This window comes from Agelaius tricolor, unplaced genomic scaffold (genome assembly GCF_023055355.1).
Source record: "Agelaius tricolor isolate 1412-34295 unplaced genomic scaffold, bAgeTri1.0.p SCAF_5, whole genome shotgun sequence".
Taxonomy (NCBI): Eukaryota; Metazoa; Chordata; class Aves; order Passeriformes; family Icteridae; genus Agelaius; species Agelaius tricolor.
The window spans coordinates 30,339,295-30,359,028 of record NW_027269265.1 but is presented as its reverse complement, the minus strand read 5'-3'; the positions used below and the strand labels follow the sequence as shown (position 1 = coordinate 30,359,028).

Here is a 19,734-nt window from a genome sequence, read left to right as displayed (position 1 = left end):
TGATGCATGTAAAAATGTTAACTCGCTAAATCAGTCTTTGCTTTTTACAGATACAGTTTTTCAGCAAAATGTATAATGAGAGAATTTGTGGGTTTTTACCTTCTTTAAGGTAAAATTTATGAAATAATTGAAAGGAGTATCTGCATATATAATCATAATTAACCTTAGTTTCTGAGATGGTGAGGTAGTTGCAAGCAGTGCTTTTAAATTGGGAAATGGGTCTTCTAACTGTTTTGGGCCACATACCTTCAGTTATACGTATATGTATAAATACAGCTTCTGAAACAATAAATATATATTTTTAAGAGACTTGGTCTTTTTTTTTTTTTTAAACTTAGTGGGATAAATGGTACCTTTGATCCTGTTAGTTCAAGTTAGGATAAAGATATTGTTTCATTTTAGTAGTCTTCTACTACCTGTTTGTACCTATAACATCAGTATTGTGTCTACCACACCACGTGAAGAGTTTAAACACAAGTTGATCCCCTAAATAAGCACGTATTAAGTGAAAAAGCATTTTTAGTTTATTGTGCAGTTCTGTATCTAGGTATGCTTTTAATTAAACACTAGTCCATAAATAAGCAAATAATAGAAGTTAGCAGAGAAGCAGTTGATCTAAATCATGACAGTAGCTCATTTATCTTTGTCCTAACAAGACAATAGGAAATGACACTAAGCCGTTGTTTTCTATGCATTAAGATTTCCTTCTTAAACAAATGCAATTGAGGCAGTTTGTTTTTCAGCGACAGCCCAGCACGCAATGCCAGTGGCCAGAGTTTTGTCTTGTCTTCATCCAGGGAAGGATTAATCTTTGTGATGGTGCAAACAAAATGTATGTCTGAGGTCAAAGTGCAGGTTGCCTTTTGGGATCTGCATTACATTAATGTCATTTTTGGGTTCCTGACGTTAATCAAAACCAACACCATAAAGCGTCACTTAGCTAATTTGTGTATTATTGTCAATGTTACCATTAATTATGCGTTTGTGAGGAAAAAGAGGATTAATGAGATGTCACAGGTAATTTACAATGATCAGGCTCCCCAGGACATTAAGAAAACACTAGCTGTGTACAATTACCATTCAAACATAATAGTACTCATGCAGGAAAGCCTTTGTTAAGTCTCTGAACCAAGTTTTTCTACTGGTATGATATGTACTTTATATTGTCTGTAGAAGGTTTCTTTTAATGCAGAAACGGTGTAGCAGTTTGGATTTCTTTACTGCGCTCTCTATTGAAGACTAATAAAAATCTGGTGCTATGTTTTAAATGGACAGTCCTTGAAAAAATCTGCTCTGTCATATTGACTTGATGTGAGATACTCTTTCCCTGAAAAATTTCTACAGGCAGCATTAATAAACACAAAATCTCATTAAAAGTGCAAGATTATCAAGTGATAATACCATCATTAATGCAGTTACTATCATGTGATGCTTTGTGTATATTACAGAAGCAAAAAACCCCCATTATGTTTCTGTATTTACGGGATATGTATCAAGTACCACTTGTAGGTGCTCAAGTCAAACTTCAAATAAGATGAGTTTGTCCATTCAGTAACCAATAATACTATTTATTCCATTAATACTCCTGTTTTTTTAAACTGTATTGCTGACTTATTAATGCATTTTAGTACAGATTTTATAGAAAAGTTGCTTGTTGGACAATAGGTCAAACTTTGATCCCAATTAACAGTAGTTCCAGTAGACAAGGGATTAATTTTACTTAATTTCATAATTGTCCATGTAGGGCTCATTTCTGCTAGAAAACCGAATCTGTATTGATTTCAATTAACTTACTGAACTCGAATCCTCTTGAACAAGGTTTTCTAATACATCCAATATTGCTGTCTGTTTCTGACAATGATTCCTTTATTACTTTTGTCGTGGTTTTGCCCCAGCTAGCAATTAAGCCCCACAGGGCTGCATACTCACTCCCCTACCAGCAGGACTGGGGAGAGAATCACAAGGGTGAAAGCTGGAAAACTTGTGAATTCAGATAAAGACAGTTTAATAAGGAATGCAAAAACTGTTCACACATAAGCAAAGAAAAACAAACAATTAATTCAGTTCTTCCCATGGGCAGGTAGATGTTGAGCCATCTCTGGGACAGCAGGGAGCCGTGACATGTAATGATTACTCGGTAAGACAAGCACCATCACTCGAAATGTCCTCCCTTTCCTCCTTCTTCCCCTCACTTTATATACTGAGCACAATGTCATGTGGTTTGGAATGTGCCTTGGTCACTTGGGGTCACCTGTCCCAGCTGTGTCACCTCCCAGCCTCCCATGCACCCCCAGCCCCCCCCACCAGCCTGGCAGTATGAGAAGCAGCAAAGGCCTTGGCTCTAAGCCCTGCTCAGCAATACCAGAACATCTCTGTATTATCAACCCCGTGTTCAGCAAAAATCCTTCCTAGCTGCTCTAAAGAAAATTAACCCTGCCCCGGCCAAAACCAACACAACTCTGAAGTCGTGTGGAAACAAGAATATCTGACAAGAAAACTGTTTAAAAGAAAACATTAGATTTCTGTATCTCTCAATGAATCTCTCAATTATTTTCCTCAAAATTATCCTGGAATGTGGAGGACAATTATCAGTGGTAATTCCAATCAGAAATTATTCTTAGGTATAAATCATTAATTTTGATGATTTTTCCCCACTTCCCTATGATCTCACAGATTGTTTTATACAGGGTCTTAATATCTAATGTCTTCCCTTCAGTTAACCTAGCACTGCCCTCTTACCATAAATTTTATCAAATTGCCTTATGAGCAAATATAGCACTTAGAAAATTAACTGCAATATGATAAATCCCTTTTCAAGCATATTTATTGTGAGTCAAAAGCTGATGCTTTGGAAACTAGTTCAAATTTTTATCCTTCTATAATTTCAAACTGTGGTGAGTTTAACAGTCTTTTCATTGTCTTAATGTCCTCCTGAAAAAAACTATTTTTACTTTAATACTCAACTGGCTCTCTGCTTCTCCCTTCAGTCTGGCAGGAGGGAAAGGATTCTTTTAAAGGTATTAAATGCTATTTATATTGGGCTATATCCTACTCAGGGTCTCAGGTATTATTAGGACCCCACAGGCTGAAGGACTGCTCATGTAAAACACTACTTCCAACCTGAAGCCCTAACTTGCTTCGTTCTGCTACTGCCAAGCAAGAGCCATAAACAACAGTGGGCAGTGACTAGATATGGAGCTCACAGACTATGAAGAAAATTAAATCAATTCTGCATTTTTTAAGGTACATATTTATGAGTATAGAATAGTTTCTAAATAAAGCTCTCTTCAGGAGAGGACAGAAAAAAGGACATTTTTATTTTGCTTTCCAATTCAGGGCATTAAGTTTATATAGAAGGCAAGCATGTTACCTGCAACTGCTGTTAACTATTTGACACAGTGTATTAGCTACACTAAACAGTTTGAAATAGAATTCAAAAGATAACTTGTTAAACACTATTTTAAAATAATTGGCATGATATTATACGGAAGCTAGAACAAAGATAAAGAGTGGTTAAACAAGACTTTAATGTTAACAGCTAGATTTGGAAGCATTTATGTATAAACTGCATAAAAGCTTGTAGTTGGATATGCAGGATATCATGTAAAACTGTCACTTCTTCATGCAATTATTGATGATCAAGATACTAAGAAGTAAGTGCAAGCCTGAGAATATAGCACTACTGAACATTAGAACTGGGCAAGAGTATTGTAATGAATGATGGATCTGCTGAAAATTGCCAAAAAGTTGCTTCTGATATTATCAAGACTACTCAGTTAACAGAATTTGAATTTGTAGTGTTATTTTTTGGGGAGTGTTTACCCTTTTCATTTTAGCAACTGAGGCTTAAATAGATGCTGTCATGTCATGCAACTGAAATATGGAACTTGGAGAGTCCATTCTATTTTGTGAAATTTCAGCTCACCTCTTGGGAAAACACCAGAATTTGCCAAGTAGAGATAACTTTGTGTGCAAGTTTTCCTAGGAATTTGTAAAACTGCAACAAAAAAAGAAGGGATGTCAGCATGATCTTTAAGAAAGAAAGGAGTATTTAAATGTATGCTGTGAATGAGGTCTCAGATCCTCTTCATCTTTGCCCAGATTCCTGTTCCAAAAAGAATTTCCAGGCAGCTCAGTCTCCCAGTCTCCCCATGTTTCACTGCTTGAGGCAGCTTAACTTAGATGTTTACATTAAAAAAAAAAAAGAGATTTGATACATATGTACTCCCTTAATGAGTAAGACCTCTTAATTTGCCTTTGTTTAAAAAAAACCCCTGAATTAGTATAAATTGGCTGAGAACACTACATCACATAAAATTCTTCCTCTAGACATGTGGTAGAATCTCAGAGATCTGAGGTGACATGGACCACATCCTCACCTGCCTTGCAGAGGAGACATTTGGAACAAATCTCCATTCAGATAAGAATTGTACCCAAGGAATAACTCTAAGGATTTAGAATATCTTCCAATGTTTTTGAAACATTGTGTTTGTTCCAAATGAAATAATTTTGTTTTGTGACTCCATAAAGAAAAACAAGAACAAATATATCTGTTGAATTCAAAACAGCTTATCTTAAGGAAACTAAAAATGAGTAGAGTAACAAAATTTTACTGAATTTGGAGATCTCTGAATGTATCACTAAGGGACTTCTTGGGTATTTGCTTACTGCTCTCATCAATTGCTCTTAGCTAAAATGTTCAGTTCATTTTGGTCTAGAGACATACTTTAAAAGCAAGAGTTGGTGTGTTTGTGACACCTGTCATTTGGGTCACTTTAATGATTGCTTGGCAGAATGTAAGTCTGACAGTCATCTCATCAGAAGTCTATTTAGATGGCGTTTGTTGCTTAGTAATCCTGTTGCATGTCAGGTAAGGAAAAACCAGAATGAAATCTAGATCAAATGCAGTTTGCTTGAGTTTACTAGAAAATTCTGTAACATGCAAATCACAGATTTTCTCCTTCTAAATTAAGAAAGAAATTGAAGGTAAGAAAAATGAGTTGAAGTGACATAGTAACATGTCAAACAGCTTCCGGGGAAATCTACATATTTTTCTCAGCACTCTAGCTAAATACTAATGAGCTTATTAAAATAAAGTGACAAAAAAAAAAGATGCTTTACTTTCTCTGTTTGACCTTTGTGCAGTGAAGGTAAACATACTGCATCGTTTGAATAATATATGCAGGACTATTTATTGAATACATTTTTAATTAGTTAAATGGTATATACATGATGAAATGTTTTGATATAACTTCTGTTTATGAAAAAAGCTTCTATTCTCCTAGAACATGGTTCTGGATTTTGAAATAAACCAGAATATTTTAAAATATAAACATCTATATGAGGACCACTACATTTTTTCTTTACTTACTTTCATGAAAGAGATGAGTAATATATTTGTCTACAAGCTGCTGTATAAAAAATCAATAAGAAATATATTGGAGAGAAACTAATACCTGAAAACGAATTTTATTTGAGTTTCTTTTTCTGTGACAGAATAGAATTTTTGAGGTTACAAACTATCAGTTGGAATATTTAACTAATAAAAAAATGGAACAACACCACTGCTGTTGTGTAGTATGGAGATTTAACAGAGGAAAGCAGATTTTCTTAGAAGGCGTATAGTCTGAGGGGACTTGTCTGTCAATTTATGTGCTGAGCTGGGTGAATACAGTACATTTCATAATGTCCAAGAAACACTGAAAAAAATATGAAGTTTCTGATAAATTTAAATAATTATTTACCATATTATTCATGTGCATTTTATGCATAAAGGAACCTGGATATTGACTGACAAGTGCTGTTCATAACCAGTATTGAAACAAAAGCTTATAAGGAGGATAAGAGGAAAGGAAGGGACACAGAGGACTAATTCTCACTCTTCTACCCCTGATATCAGTGTATTTTATTGTGAAGTAGGTGACTGGGCTAAACTTTTCAGAAGGAGTAGAAAGCTGAGTTTTTTAAAATTAAGACGTTTAAGTTTATTACATTAACTACTTGTTCCTATCAATGATCAATAAAGCAGTTTACAGAGTCACTGCAACTATTTAATAAATGGTACAATTGCTATTATAATATCCTTAATTGTCATGTGTTTAATATTATATGTGTATTTTAATGCCTATGTTTCACAACAGTGATTATTTTAAGTCAGATGATTTGTTTGTGTTTTTAAAAAATGCTGTTTTGAAATTAAAATTGACCTGTTCTCTTTTGGAATTTAAGCACATTGTATCAACAAAACTCTAAAAAATATTCAGACTTTTAAATGAAAATAAATTGTACAAGTAGCAAGAAAGACTGGGGTATAATGATGTAGAACTTCCCCTTTCCTTAAACTGTTGAATGAAAAAAAATAATATAATCTTGTAATTTTGCAGCCTTGTAAAGACCTCAGTTTCAATTTTTTCAATTGGTGAATTTTCTTAAAGTGAAGTAACAGAGTAAATGTAGCTCCAAAATACAGAATCAGACTCTATGCTTGATTATGAAATTATATGCAGTTTCTTTTAACTTGTTAACACAAACATCAGCAGCATGTGAAAGTTGTTTTAGTGTTTGGTTACATTTGAAAATTAATTTGTATGCAGAAAACTCATGAAATAGAGGGGCAAATAAAGCAGACTAATCTGCAAACTTAGTAGTCAAACGAGCAATAGCAGGAAATTATTTCTGAAATTAATATCCTCCTGTGGCATACTCGATGGGATATTGATCCCACCGTGGAAGACTTTCCACTTACTGAAACAGAATATTGGCAAGATCACAACCTGGATAGCTTTGAATGAGGTTTTTTAGGGTTTTTTTTGAGCTAAACTTTTTGGAATTTTATTTGTTAAAACCAGGCTCTAGCTGCATATTTACTGAATGTGTTTATGCCTTCTTGGTCCTTCAGTCTTGGAACTTTATTATTACAGGTTCTCTGTTAAGTATGACTGCTTTATTGCTTTTGATCTCTTTCTTCCACAAGTTCCTACATTTTGCTTTGAACAGTGGGTCATTTTCACTTTTGCTGAGGAAAGCTGTTAATGCTAAAATAAAGTCGACGAAATGTTTCTTCAGGTTGGTTTTGTAGCGGATATCATTCAATTATTAAGCATTTGGCATAAACCCACCTATATATTTATATTTCTATATTTCTATTTATATTAAACATGAAATTTACAATATTAGACCTTTATTCTCTGTTGACTCAGACTTTGCTCTGATCAGGCCTTTTGTCTAAAGTACATGTGCATTCAAACTTACATTTACCTAAGGGAGTCTTTGTTTCTCTGGAGTTTGGAGTTTAGTTTTTGAGATAATTAAGTTAATAAATTATTCTCAAGATTTTGATCTACTTTCCATTTATGTTTTCTTAGACCAATTTGAGATCAGTATTGTAAAATTAACATGTGTTTTTCATAGAGTGTGGCTTCCCCCCTCCTTCCTACTACTGTCTTTCTTGGTTAGTATTCTGAGCTACTTCTTCAGAGATACAGTCAATACATGTGTAACAGCTTATGCAGGTAGGGATATGTAAACACCTGAAGAATTCTAACTGTCTACCCTTGTCTTTTTTTATTATCTAATCTCATTATAAATGTTTTTCTTTAGCATTAAAACCTTCAGTGGTTAATTATGTCCAAATTTTTTTCTAGTGAATAACCTATATCTTGTGTAAATAAATCTGCAATATCAAAACAGATGCATTTTGGGATTGTTCTATAGAAGTCTTCAATGCCAGCTTTTTTCTGTATGGTGCTAAAAGCTTAAACAAAAGGTATCACATTCTCTATGTAATTCTGCAGTGGTTTGTTATCTTAATTAGTAGGTGTATTATTTTAAATGTAACTAAAAGGTAGCCTAAATTAATTTAAATCTTTACCTGAGCTCTGAGATTTGAACCATGACAGTGAAGCAGAATAATTATTCCCTCACCATCACTAGAAAACTACGCAAGGTAGACATTTTCTTTGTACTGTATGTTAGGCAAAGGTAGGTGGTAGTTAAAAATCTCACAATTAATTGTTAACAGTCAACTTTCTTTTATAATTTAGATGCAAAAAACCAGTATCACTTCACAGATGTGTAAAATATTAAATTGTTTATTCTTAAGAATATATATCTTTTTAAAAGAATGCTATCAATATTTAGTTTACTTATCTTTTAGCTATTATCCTTCTATGAATGGAATAATTCTGATTTTTACTCACTTCCATTTTTTCTTCGTTCCTATTTATATTTTATATCTCTTTTGATAAAACATTATTTTAGTCACAGCATCAATGACTACCTATGTATTTTTAACTTGTTCATAGAGAAAATTACATTTTTTTTGTGAATTTTTCTGTAAATAGCCATTTAATGTATTTATGTATACAGTTTTTAATTCAGCTGTGAAAATGCTTTTTCATTTGCAAAGTAGATCTTGATTATATTTTTCTCAAAGTTCTTTTCAGTTTGTATTGGTACACCTAAATTTTATCACCAACCAACTAAGACAGGATTTTTAGACCTCACAAAGAGCTTTGTGATGATACCCCTGAGGTATCTTCAGAGTTATGCAGGTGTCAGAGTCTAAAGCAGACTAGGTCTTCAGTGAAGTGACAATATAAGATTTCTAGCAAAAAAAAAATAAATTCAAGCAGCAGCACTTCTGATGCATCTGAAGCCAAGCTGTGTCAGCACTTTTGTGGTCCTCCCTGCCTTGGCCCCAGGATTGTGATGCAGCTCCTTCCCTTAATCTGCTCTGTTGACACTGATGCTCATCTGATCTTGTGATGAGCTGGCTCAGGCAGGGAAAATCAGCAAATGTTTCTGACTTGTCTTGTTTTCTCTTATAAGGACAGTCTCCTGCTAGTTTATTTCCTGAAACAGAGCAAGGGAGAAGGACTCCAAGGGTGACATTTCAGGTTGATGTTAACTGTTGTGGAATCACAGCCTGAGGCTATAGTGCAGCCAGAATTTTGAGATGGAAGGATCTGCAATGATTGTGAAAAGAAAAACCACCCTGACCCTAACCTTAAGCACTCATTCCAGGTGCATTCTGCCTTTTCTTTAGCATTTTATTTCTGTATAAAATCAACCATTTTTGGAACTCATTGAAGTGATGATTTCCTTTTTTTTTTTTTTGCTGATTAGTGTTCAGATCAGTCTCTCCTACAGCATCACATAAAGGAGTGAGGAAAAAATAGGGAAGGGCTAACTAAAACTTGCTCTTTGTTACAGGGTTTATGCTTTCTATAAATGTTAATTTAATTGTGTATTGTGAAAGGCTTCTGTAGTTGCTAAGAGAGATTCACTAGGGTCTGCAAAGAGCATAGCAGCCAGTGGAAAGAATTGATAGTCATTATGCACACAGGCTCAGAGCAGCTGATGACAAAAGCCTATACCAGATATGTTGAAAATTTCTTGCAGCTGATGGAAAAGGTCCAGGCTGTCTAGTGTGGGAAACATATGATAGTTGGAACAGTGACCTATGGGTTCTAAAGAATAGTTATGGGACAAAAAATTGGTCAGGAACTTGAAAGTGCATAAGGCTTTTTTTCTCTCCAAAATAAAACCAGGTTTGCAATAATCTGCAGATGCCTAAATCTTTCTCCTCCCACACCCCAGAGACTCCCTAATTGTGAATTTGCATTGTTCTTTCCTTTGGTTTTGCCTGTGGCCTTTGGCAACTGCTTTGCTGATCCCACCCAGTAACAAGAACATGATTGGACATCTGTCATCAATCATTGTGGGAATGTGATACTTACTCCATTCAAGTAGAATTTGTTATATAATTGCAGGCAGGCAGGTTGTATTTTCAGGTAGTAAAATAGAAGACCTTGAAAAGATAAAAAAGAAAGGAATAGGCATTTCTCTTCTTAGGTTTCCGGTATTTTTCTCTACTTTTTCAATTAAAGGTTGTAAGCTGGGTATAAACTTCAGCTAGTTTAGGCACTGAATGGTCTTTTTCTTTTGTATCATGAGATGTTAGATCTTGTATATCAGTGTAGCCACTTTGCTAGATAACAGTCTAGTTCCTGCTTGCAGTGAAGTCGAATGGTACTTAAACTTCACAGCAGCAGAGCAGTACAGGTACACTGGAGACATCACTAAATAGTTTTGTGTGTGTTTACAGTGCTCCTTGAGCTGTAGTTGTTAGGTCCATTCATATACTTGTTTACACAGTTGTAAACATGTTTACATTGCAGATGGTAAAGGTGCTGAGCTTGGAAATCAGCAAAGGATGCATGTAAATTTGACAATATCGTGTAAACAAAAAGCTATCTCAGAATGATCTTTACCTTGGACTCTATCAACACAATGCTGAACTTGAAGCTGCAAAAGGCAAGTACAGTTCAGTGCTAGCTGGGCTTCAGCTTCTGTTAGATTCAGGAGGACCTGGCAGCCAGAAACATTTGCCTCTGCATGATTGAGGCTATAGAATTTCAGTAATTCTGAGATCAGTGAAGACCGAGGTTTATACTTGTTTAGTAATAAGTATAGGTTAAGGTCTGCTGGGTTTCAGAGTACACCAATGATGCCAGTCACTTGAAGCTGTGGTTCAGGACTCTCAGACTGTCAACAGATGGTCCCACTGAATGCCATCACATGTTCTGACTGTCCTTTCCAAAAGTGCATCTGTGTCCTTAAGGAACGAGTAAGTGAAGGGATGGACACAGGATACAAGGAGGGGATCCAGTTATGAGAGCTTAGCTCTGCAGAGGTGCTAGTTCTGGAATAGAATAGAGTATTTTCAGTTGGAGGGGATCTGCAAGGATCACCCAGTCCAACTGCTTGACCACTTGAGGGCTGACCAAAAACTAAAGCGTGTTATTGCGGGCATTATCGGAATTCCTCTCTGCCTGTGACAGTCTGGGGGCACCAACCATCTCTAGGAAGCTTCTTCCAGTGTTGGTCCTCTTGCCTCATCATACATCGAGCTTCATACTCAGTTTGCATGAGACCACTGATGGCCACTTTGCTCCCAATTCTAAGACTAGGTCACTGGGATCAACACAGCTGTCAGCTTGTCCTAAGCATAATTTACTTTTGAAAGAGTTTTAAGTTTAGAAGCATTTGGGAAACATATAAGCCACAATTTCCATGCCATTAGATTTTGTAACATACATGCCTTCACAAATTATTCTAACTGATTTGGGGAATTTAAAAACTCAGTAATTGATTGGGGAGAGAGTTTTGTTGTATTTTTCTCCACTGTAAACATAATTATCTTTTTCAATAAGTGTTTTGGACCAAATTCCCAGATTCTATTCAGGTATAGCAAGAGAAGTCGTTTGCATTTCTGGCTGTGGTTAATTCTTATATGCATCCTACCTTTACTTTTATCATGTTGCCACTATTGCTTATCTTATAAAAATTTGAATATATGCTTTTTATACCATTTTAAAGTATAACTTCAAACTCATTGTATTCTGTAGGTGTCTTTTGAGTTTTCAGATAAAATTCAAAATAATCTTTCTTAATCTGAGCAGCCTCAGTGATTTTTACCGGTGTTTACAGATGGTTTCTGGTTAACGTGTAAATTCTCTTAAATGCTAAGCACAGAGTTTTGTTAGCAATTGTTGCAAGTCTGAAATTGGCCCACTGATAGGGGATATTTAAATGGGTAGAAAGTCTGTAAGTAGTTTTATAAAATTGTGAGTTAAAAAAAAAAGGAAGAAAAATGATTGATTTCATACATTCCCAAAGGTCTTGGGGTCCATGGAGAATTTACCCATCTATAATAGCAAAGCAGGTTATTGACAAATTACATGAAACTGGACCATGTTTCACTATAGTGTTGTTTGATTGTGGGTTATAATTCTCAGTATTCTTCTCTCTGTTTTGGAAGCATTTTCTTTTACTATTTTCTAAAATCATAAAATTTCAAGTGCAGTTGGGCTGTCTTAAGTTGAACATTCACTTTGGAACTACATTTAGACATCAGTCCAAATCTTTAAGTCAAATGAAGGTAAATATGCTGAAATCCAGCTATGGCCTGTAGACTGCTAAACCTACCTGCTTGCTGCAGCTTTTTCTGCTCTTCTCTATTTTTTTTTTTTATTCTTGTGAATAGTGGCTTGAGGGCAGTTAGGTTCTAGTAAACTCCAGGATTAAAATTTTATTTGTTATAATTTAACAAATTATAACAAATAAAAGAAGAGACTGTGCTTTGGGTCAGAGAAGTTAGGAATTAAATGATGAAGGGAAGAAATTATTTTACCAGCCAAATTCAGAAGGTGGGATGTCTATAGAAAGTAGAATAGTATAATTAATTAAAAATCACTACTTACTAATTGTAATTCTGCAAAAGTACTGTGGGAAAAGCCTGAATGTGTGGTTGTACTCTGATAGCCTTCAATGGGAATGGGAGGAACTAAATTGACTTCTAAAAGTGTTCCATTTTTTTTTGGTTGGATTTTTCTGGGTGGATTTTTTTTCTGTGGTTTTTTTTTTGTTGTTTGTTTGTTTTTCTTTTTTTTTAGTTGGTTTTGGGTTTTTGAAGCTAAGTGTATTTATTTGCATTTATTTTTAAAGAAACTCAAGATTAAGTCAAATTGCAATCAAGATTTGGATTGCATATCTTCTGCTCCAGTATACAAGTGCAATCCAGTATACATTTCTTCTCATATATTTCAGTTTTAAAGATCCCTAAGATTTTGTTTTACTTGCCCTGTGTGTGGAGGAGAAATTCATTTAGGTTAAAGTGACAATAAACTGGTCTTAAAAGACATATGTGGTTGACATATGGAGAAAGGAAAAGCTTTTTGAGAGAAAGTTTGTTTAAACTGATCTCAAAATACTGTAGTGTTCCAACTGATAGCATACCTCTTTTTATGGTTTATAAACAAAACCTTTTTCCTAACCATGTATGATTCTAACTTGTTCTCTGCTATTTTTAATTTAGTCTATTGTGGTGAAGTTCTGAGGCCAGATCTCATACCTTGTTATACTGAGAAAATCTGTGTTCCATCATTTCCTTTATTGTGAAAGACTTTGTTTATTCACTCTTTAATTTACTGTCCTCTAGATGACCTAACAGTCATCTAATTTTATTTTTTTAAATGAAAACTATGTGTAGAGAAAACTCAAGGTAATCTGTATGTGACTATTTTTGTCCTATGTTTAATTCTTCCCCTTTTGTCTGGAAAATTCCCAGAAAACTTTCAGAAGAAGAATAGTAAAATGAATTTGTGTCTGTTTTGTTTTAAATAATTTCAACTTAAGCATATTGCAGTCCACTGGATAGGATATAAAATCAGAAGAGTTGTCAGAAAGAAATTACAAAGAAATTACACAAACCTTATTCTGGGATGAACTTGAAATATATGAGGTTTTTTATAATATAATGCTGGTACCAAATATCCATGAGTCCTATTTTCAGCTTCCAAATAGAATCATCAGAACATTAATGTTGGAAAAGACCTCTAACTCTAGTCCAACCTTTGACTGAACATGACCTTGTGAATAAACCCATTGCACTAAGTGCCACATCCAATAATTTCTCAAACACCTCCAGGAATGGTGACTCCACCACTTCCCTGGGAAGACCATGCCAATGTTTGACAATCCTTTCCATGAAGAAATTATTCCTGAACACATGGTATGACTCCTGAAATCTGAAATTTCCAAACATATTTAGATCTACATTGTAGGTGTAAGTATTTGACTCTTGAAAACTGAAATCTGAATGTGTTGGCATAGTTAGCTGTCTTTCTGTTGTCAATAAATCTTTTGAAATTGCAGTGATTAGGAAATAAACACATACAAATATGTAAATATTGTGCATCTAGGAAAAATGGGGCCAGATATTTTACTGATGTAGGCTTTCATACTTCAGTGGAAGACTGGTGTTTTCCATCATTTGAGAAGCCAGGCTACAATATTTATATGCACTTGTACACAAATACATGATAAAATGTATAAAGTTAGTATATATCAATTATTTTTTTACGTAATTTAGTTTGAGTGTATTACAGCCATTTTAATTAGTGCATAGTGTGCCAACAGAAAATCACATATAGCAGAGAAGGAATGGCGAAATCATGCCATTCATCACTGTTTTGGCATCCAGACTGAGTTTTAATCAGAGCTAAAATGAGCTCTGCATTTGTTCTGCATTTGCAACAGTAACTTTTCTTTGTAATATATGGGAAGTGACTGGTTTTATCAAAGAAAAATGTATTCATTATTTGGCAGCTGTGGTCACATTGAAATCTAGTTTGTCTTAAAACAAAGCTAAGTTTTACCTGGAATGGATTAAGAGTTATATACAAAATTTTTCTTTTCTTCTTTGTGTGATTTGGCTTACTGGCTAAAATTTAAGTAAAGAGTTCCTTCTTCACAGTAAAGGTTGCTAACCATTCAGATATATTGGCAATCACCCTCCTCAGGAAAATATTTAGAAGAAAATGAAACAAAAACTTAATGGTTTGGAGATTACTGGGCCCTGGTCAAACAGTGTTCCAGCTATTTTCAGATCTCTTTAAGACATATTTCAATTATTCTGAGGCCCACCATTGTCATCAAAGAATTTCAGTTCAGATACAGAACTGCATCAGGATCATGCCAGCTCCTGCCTCTTAGTGTCCAGAGGATACACTATCTTGAAAGCAGAATCATAGAATTGTAGAATGGTTTGGGTTGGAAGAGGCCTCAAAGAAATCTCATTCCAAGCCCCCTGCCCTGAGCAGGGATGACATTCCTAGAACAGGTTGCTAAGGCCACCATCCAACCCACCTTTGAAAACTTCCAGGGATGGGATACTAACAACTACTCTGGGCAAACTGTGCCAGTGCCTCACCACCCTGTGAGTAAAGAGTGTCCTCCTGACATCTAATTTGCATGTCTCCTCTTTTAGTTCAAAATCTCTGCCCCTTGTCCTGTTACTATTTGCCTGTGTAAAAACGTCCCTATCCCTCTTTTTTATAAGCCCCCTTAAGGTATGGGAAGGTGCTGTAAGGTATCCTTGGAGCCTTCTCCAGGCTGAACAAACCCAACTCTGTCAGCCTGTCTTTGAAAGAAGGTGCTTCAGCTCTCTGATCATCTTCATTTGGACCTACTCAATCAGGTCCACATCTTTCTCGTGCAGAGGACTCCAGACCTGCGTGTGATTCTCATAAGGGCAGAAGTTTAATCTCAATACTTTACCAGAATAATTTGATACAAGGAAGATTGTTGTTGTTGTTGTTGTTATTATTATTATTATTATCTTTTTTTCCATTTTCCCCCCAGTTGTTAAGAAAACAATTCATATTTGAAGGAGAAGGGATGTGTTTGCACTCTTGAGGCCCTGATTATTGCTGTCAATGAGTCAGGACAAAAATGCATGGCTACATTAGTAGTAAAATGCTTTACAATAAAAATGTGTGCCTGTTGCTGAATGGGGCAAGTTATCCAGTGACAACAAAACCAGAAAAATCTGAGCTATTTAGTGTCTTCTTTACACCAGTCTTCATGACCCAGGTGTCCCAGATTCCTGTTTAGTAAAGGGGGTTGAGGAGCACCTGAACTCCCATGATGTATGACAATAGATTCAGGAATTTCTTTAGAGAGGATGACCCTTGTAAGACTGCGGAACCTGCTAGGCTTCCTATCACTGAGAGCATGCTGAGAGCATTCTCTGGTGTCCTTTCAAAGTCACTTTCTGTCATTTAAAAAGTTGTGGAAATCTATGACAACTGGAAGAAAGCGAATGTTGTATCCATCTTCAAGGAATACCAAAAAGTGCAGATCAGTCAGCCTCACAGTGATTCACAAGAAAACCGTGGAGTCTCCCAAAGAATGTGTCTGGAGATAAAGGAGAAGGTAACAAACAACATGCCTTTACAAAGTGTAAATCATGTCTGATGAATCTGAGTGACTCTATGATCAAAAAACTGGATTTCTGGATGAAGGGAGAAATGTGAATGTCATTAAATTTAGCAAGGCTTTTGGTGCTGTCCTCACAATATTCTTGTACCCATATTAGGATTTTACAGTCTGGATGAGTGACCAACTAACTATTTATAATACCAGTTGGATGATTGTGTTTGGAAGTGGTGGTTTCAGGTCGTCTTCCTGGGTGTCTGTGACAGGGGTATTCAGGGGTCTACACTGACACCCTCCTCTTTATCACTGAGCTGAGATGGACAGATGGAGCTCACTCTCAAGTTTGCAATGGCCCTAGACTGGGGACTGTTTATTAAAGTCAATGGAAATCTTTCCATCAAGGAAGACCTAAGCATACTTGAAAAAATGGTCTGACAGCAACAAGGACAAATACAAGGTCTTGCAGCAATGGACTGAGAGACTGGGGAGTAGCTCCGTGGAAGAGGACATGGATAATACAATTTTGAATGTTCTCATAACTGTATTAACAATCCAAAAGGTTGATCCTTCTTTACTGAAGAAAACCAGATAATTGTACTCAAACCAGACAAAGATAGAGGTAATAAATTAAGAGCACTTAGAATTACTTACTCCACCCCGCCTCAGCCTCATTTTTTTTAAAATTTAAATCCATATTCTCAAATGGTCATTTCATTCTGTGATTGCTTCATGTGCCACAAATGCAATGCTTCCATATGGTAGCATCTCAGAATACTGCTTTCTATTAATTCCCATCAGATAGAATATTGGTTTACACAGCCTTTCTTCAATTTTGTTGCTTCTCAGACAGATTATATCACTGCAATATTTCATGGAATTAAATGCTCACACAGTTGGGTGTGCTTTCATGACAAGGTTGAAAGATTGGGAAAGGACTAGAAGAAGAAATATTTGAGAGATAATTGTGTTATACTGACAACTTTGTAATGTCCTTAACTACTGTTGGTGATAATGATGAATGGTGTGTAATATGGTAGTCCAAATTGGTGAGCAAGTCAATTAGAACAAGTCTACAGTCATTAGAACTGTCTTATGTAATTAAATGGGTCAGAATTTAGTGAGTCCTCCTTCCCTTCCCCCACCCCCAGCCCCTCCATCCCCAAATTTTAAGATACCTAAGACAGGGATGTTTTCATTGTTTTCATCAGGTTGACACTGACTGATCAAATTACAGAGAGCTCATTTTACTGTTTGGCCCATGATTTTTGCAGCAGCTGTGCATTGGGTGTGTTGAGATATTAAATATCTATCAATTAAACAAAAAGCAATCTTGAAATCTTTTAGAATCTGTCAAAGTATTCTGACTGTGATCTTTCTGCTTTCAGTATCATAATTTACAAGTAATGTTCTTGATACCAAATTAAAATACCCCCACACACAATACAAAAACCCCCAACAAAAGGCCAAACCAATGAAACAGTCTTGAGCATTGGTATGATGCCAAATGAAGCTCAAAAAATAACTGAATGGTTGAGATTTTCTCATAATTTTTTAGATCTTTATATTTCACACTTTCATTACCCTTTTCATTACCCTTTTCTAATAATTTCCTCCACTGACACTTCTTTTCCCTATCAACATTTATACTAAAAATCTGCTTATTGATTATCTTTTATATAACCAAGAAGTATGCCTTTTTTCAGTATGTTTTTTTTCAGCTCCTCAGATATACAAGTTGCAGTATATCTGAGTTGTAAGATGCAATTTAGACATGAATCTCCTAGATTCATAACAGCCTCATTCTAATTTTATGCTGATGTACCTTCACTGAGTTTAGCATGATGAATTAAGTTCATACTGAGAGGGATATTTCCACATTATATTTGAAGATTTACTCTGCCTTCCCTGTCATTTATGAAAACTGCGCTAGATTTAGTGACCCATTTTAAGATTTAGGAGATGGGAAAAAACTTGATTCTAAGTAGTAGATTTTTATGCCTATCTGATTTACACTTTCTTCAATGATGATGGTTAATTTTGATGTGACTAGCCACCACATACCATCTGTGAAGAACAGGAACCTTTGTCAGCAGTGAACACTTAGGTTACTTCAAATCACTCTTCTGTCAATTGGACATGCATGTTTACCTGCTACATAGATTTGAAAACTTTGGGAAAAGTACTTGAATCTGTTGAAAAAGAGACAAATATCTTGAAAGAAATCAGAAGTTTTGGCTGCCAGAACTGTGGTATTGCTATGTTGATTGCCACTACATATTGATTTACTGGACATTATTCCTGAAAATGGTGTCCCCAGAAGTGAGATAATGGCCATGACAGCCAATACAAATCACCTAATACTGTTACATCATCCCCCACATTCATTTTACACATTTCCACCAGTTTCTGAAAATCATGCTTGCCCTCTAGCTCTTCATAAGTCACTTATCTTTACTGATTTGTAATTATGAGCTCTCATTGGAAAAAAAGATACAATTGTACATCTTTCTTAGCTCTTTATCCCATTGCAATACATTATTAAACTATTTTATAACACGTTATTTATTATGTCATTTAAAGTCTGTGGCTCTTAGGAACAGCCCTAAAGGATTTATGTTTTATTTATATATGTTTTTACTTTTATTCTTTTTTTTCAGTTGGTTATGCCCTATTTTAAATAATTTGAGGAAAAAAATATTGCTTGTTGTAAAACAGATACCCTCAGGAATTCTAGACCATTTAGCCTTTTTCCCCTGTTATGTTTCATCAGATTTTAGTTCTCTCCTAGAGAGCAAGGATTTAATAGATTAAAACAGCAATTGATTTTTTTAAGTCTTTTATTTGAATTTATCCATTCCACTGAAATACATTATGTGTCTCCAAAGAAAGTAATAAATTATAGACAAAGCAAAAGTTAAAATTAGATCTGAATGTGGTGTAATGCCCAAAGGAAACTGTTCAAGAAAGGTTACAAGCTGTCAAAAAACAATTTCTATGGTTAAAAGCCACACAGATAGATGCTGTTAATGGAGTATCTGTAATGATTATTTAGGCATTGGTTGCTTATTATGTCTTTGAGGCAGCTATTCAGTGCACTGCTTTGGAGGCTATAAAGACCTGTAATTCTGCACCTATTATATAGAAGAAGTGTGTGCAAGAATGCACTGTGCCACATCAAACAAACCTCTCCTCTCTATTCTCTTGATTTTTAATCATCTCTCCCTCTGGAATTATGGTTGATGATGATTGTAAGAATAAAGACTAGTTACTGTAGTGAAAGGATCATAAAGCCAATCATGTGGATAAAATTACTTAGCAATTCAGCCAGCTGGTCTCTATTTGGCTTCACTTCAGTTCATTAGTTTATGGGGAGAATTCACTCCACATTTAAAGAAAGCAGAATTGCATAAAAACTAGTTTGTAATTAATAGCAGCTTTTATACAGAAATAAAATTGCCAAGTGAATGTGCCCATTGGGCACTCATTTTTTATATCTTTTTGTATCCTTTGGAAAACAGCTTTATTTTGTATGTGCAACCTTAGACACAGGTTGTTCATCTACAATCCATCTTCTTTTCTTGAAAATTATTCTTTTCACAATGTAATACTTGAAGAGTTTTCAAATCACAATATTTGCTAGAGAGTAGACAACTTCAAACAACTTAGGGGCCATTTGGAAACACGGCTGTGTAATCTTGGCATTCTGTGCCAGTGCTCTCATTCTGTGCCAGTGCTCTCATGATTAGGTGGCAGTGTATAGCTGTAAGCATATGTTTAAAGTGCCATACATCATAAGCATATTGTGTTTTGCATGCTTTATAAGAGCTAAATAGCTAATGTTCATTACTATTGTGTTTAACGGAGCCAGAAATAACAAATATACTGTTCTTCTACTTTTGAAACCTTTTATGAAGAGCGCATAAAAGCAGCGAGGCAACTGGGGAGTTGATC

General features: G+C 35.2%; 1 protein-coding gene across 2 annotated transcripts in view; it reads left to right on the top strand.

Annotated features, from left to right (window-relative positions):
- The window catches only part of LOC139590011 (ciliary microtubule associated protein 1A-like), a 108,954-nt gene that overhangs the window by 36,790 nt on the left and 52,430 nt on the right, over positions 1–19,734 (top strand). The window lies entirely within an intron of this gene.